Source organism: Cryptomeria japonica, chromosome 9 (assembly GCF_030272615.1).
Source record: "Cryptomeria japonica chromosome 9, Sugi_1.0, whole genome shotgun sequence".
Classification (NCBI taxonomy): Eukaryota; Viridiplantae; Streptophyta; class Pinopsida; order Cupressales; family Cupressaceae; genus Cryptomeria; species Cryptomeria japonica.
In genome coordinates this window covers 183,060,567-183,063,701 of record NC_081413.1, presented here as the reverse complement: position 1 = coordinate 183,063,701, position 3,135 = coordinate 183,060,567, and the positions used below count along the sequence as shown (strand labels likewise).

Genomic DNA, 3,135 nt, shown 5'->3' with positions numbered 1-3,135 from the left:
GCATCCTGTCAGTCGGGTGATTGAACTGAGAATTCAAAGATTTAATATGTACTTAAAGGTACCTATGTTCTGAATTTGAGAGCCTACGGAGGTCGTTTGATATTTTTGAGAAAGGCATCATGTGTTGCCAGAACATTGATTTTATCAGGTCTGCAGTGTCGACAAAGCCAGTTGGCCATTTTCGGAAATTAATATCTCTTCACTCAGGACTCGTCTTGAGAAACCGTTTGGTAAATGTCATTCTTGTATATCAAAGTACATGCCTGTCAGATGGCGAGCTCCAGAAAGGTGTTTTGACAGGTTTGAAAATTACGTCTTCGCGATTAAATGCGAAAATTGTGGCATAATTGCCTGAAGGATGTAAGATGCAATTTTGTGATCCGAGAATGGTGCCGATCGATTCCAGAGGTTTGTTTGAGGTCCGTGAAGCTTTCCAGGGGTCAGTTGCATGAAAACGAAAATTTTTTAGTCGGACCCCCTTTGGGGCCCGACCCGGCTCGACTGCAATTCGCCGGTTGGACAGTGAGAGAGCCGAGAAAGTTCAAAACCAAGTGCAAATTGATATGTATGTCAGGAAATGTAGTTGAGAGGATACCCTTGGGAAGGCCTTGGCTAATGATCAGTGTTAATAATGACACAGATTTTCACTTCCGCAAAGCTCAATTTGATCCAGGAGATTGTCCAATTGATTGTTCAAGACCATGTGAAAAAGTTTGCCCTGCTGGTGCAAGTAAAATTGAAAGCTCAATTCATTACAATGATGTGCCTCTTAATGCTAGCTCTATTTCCAAGTTTCCAGTTTTTCCCAAGGCAAGAGTAATTAGTGAACGTTGCTATGGTTGTGGTCGTTGCTTCCCACTTTGTCCATATGGCAAAATCAGAGAAAATACATATGTTAGAACAAATGCTGCTATTACAAAGCTTCTCATGAGAAGCGACGTAGGTGCCATAGAAGATACACAAAAGCACAGGGTATATCTTACCTATTTTAGGTTTTGATTATATTATGGTTATAGGCATCGTGATTCATTCAAGGAATTGTGGAATAATCTATCAAATTGTGTGGAGCAACTGAAGCTTATTGCATGATATATTGCATTCAATCCAGGCGTGATGAATAAGGGGCACTTTGGGTTTAAGTCTTGTTTTCAAATTCTCAGCGGGCTCAGTTTGCATGTTCTATTGAAGTAAGCTCGTCTGATTTAGGCGATTCAATAATTGAAACTTTGAATTCCATGTATTCAATCATGGAGCCATTCCTATGATTTTACAATCTTTGGCATTTGTAAAGGACCTAGCTGGGCATGGAGATGAGGAAAAGGTTGCATAGACATTCTTGCCAACCAATGACCTCCCCGCAGCATGGCTATGGAGTGTAGCCGAACCTTGAGTAGTACATTTCATGGTCAATGGAGATGGCGTTGAAAGGTGTTTCAGAATGGAGGCCAAGGCAGCGTGGAGTTCCTTTGGTCGATGCAGCCCCAAATGAAACCAGCTTATCATCTCCTCCAAACGCTATGGCTTGTAACGTCTCCCATGCCGTGGGTTGCAAAAGGGCAAATGATTGAAATGGGCATCTCTAGCATCCTGAGGGATATTCTTACTGTTTCTGGCATTGTATCGCAGATTACAATTCCTCTGTTTTCAAACAATTCAACTAATCAGTTGCAGAACATTGTCTCCTTTGTGAATGATCTTCTTCCATCCGTATCCAATGAGAAAATTTCACTTCCCACCAGTGATGAACGTGATGATAGAGATATACAATGAACAAGTGAGAGATCTTCTTGGCACAGATGCCTCACACAAGAAATTAGATATTCGAAACAATGGACACAACGGATTTAATGTACCAGATGCCAGTGTTTTGCTAGTTAATTCGATATGTGATGTCTTAGACTTGATGAATTCTGGCCAAAAGAATCACACTGTTAGCTCTACCACCCTCAATGACCGCAGCAGTCGTTCTCATAGTGTATTGACTGTGCATGTACAAGGCACAGATTGTGTATCTGGATGCAGCCTTCATAGCTGCCTACATTTAGTGGATCTTGCTGGAAGTGAGAGGGTGGACAAACCTGAAGTAACAGGAGATCGGTTGAAGGAGGCCCAGCACATCAATAAGTCTCTTTCATCTCTAGGAGATGTGATTGTAGCACTGGCACAGAAAAATTCACATGTACCATATCGAAACAGCAAGTTGACTCAATTGCTTCAAGATTCCTTAGGGGGTTAGGCAAAGACCTTGATGTTTGTTCACATTAGTCCTGAATTGGATTTGTACGGAGAGACACTTAGCACTCTTAAATTTGCTAAAAGGGTGGCTACCGTTGAACTTGGTGCTGCTCGGGTAAACAAAGAAAGTGCAGAAGTCCGTGATTGTAAATTTGAACCGTGCGACTTGCTATGGTCGTAGTTTTGCGTAACATCGCACTGAAACGGAACGCTGTGCATCCATCTGTGTGTGCTGAATCTTCTATGAGGCTATATTTAGCAAAGGGAGTTTTGGTTTTTACTGAAACAGAAAAGAATAGCAAATGATTGTTGACAATTTGTGTGGAACAAAGGAAATCGAGCTGGCTTTCCTACTTTCAAATAAAACTAACAATCTGAACGTTTTCACTCATTTGGAGTTGAAAAACAGTATAAATGATGAAAACTATGGATGTCCCAATTGAGCGAAAGCTCAGTTTAATGGAGGAAATGCTCATCGATTCAATCAATAAGTACGAGGATCGATCCAGTAATGCCCCTCCTACATTGCCTCGGCGACCGACTTCGAAAGGAAGGCTTCCTTCAGCAATCAGAACAGGAAATGTTTTACAGACACAAATTAATCTTAATAATGGCAAAGATCAGAGCCGATCCGTGTCTTCAAATTTGTTTTCCAAGAAGATTCCTGATGAAAAGATAGCAAATTCTGTACCAGGTGATAGAAATCATTGCTATGCAGAGGTTAATAGAAACTATGTCAAATCTATTAATAGTGTAAGGGTTGGAAGCAATCGTGAATCTGATCTGGAAATGGTTTGCAATGGCAATACTCCAAATAAAAGTGGGCTTAAGACGGCCAATGAGGGAAGTTCTACTGAATCACCATACAATAAAAATGAAGATTCATCAGAGCGTTCTGGT

General features: G+C 41.1%; 1 pseudogene; it reads left to right on the top strand.

Moving 5' to 3' along the window:
* Nucleotides 1-1,750: 1,750 nt before the first annotated feature.
* LOC131858326 (kinesin-like protein KIN-14F) lies at nt 1,751-2,416 on the top strand (annotated as a pseudogene).
* Nucleotides 2,417-3,135: the final 719 nt, after the last annotated feature.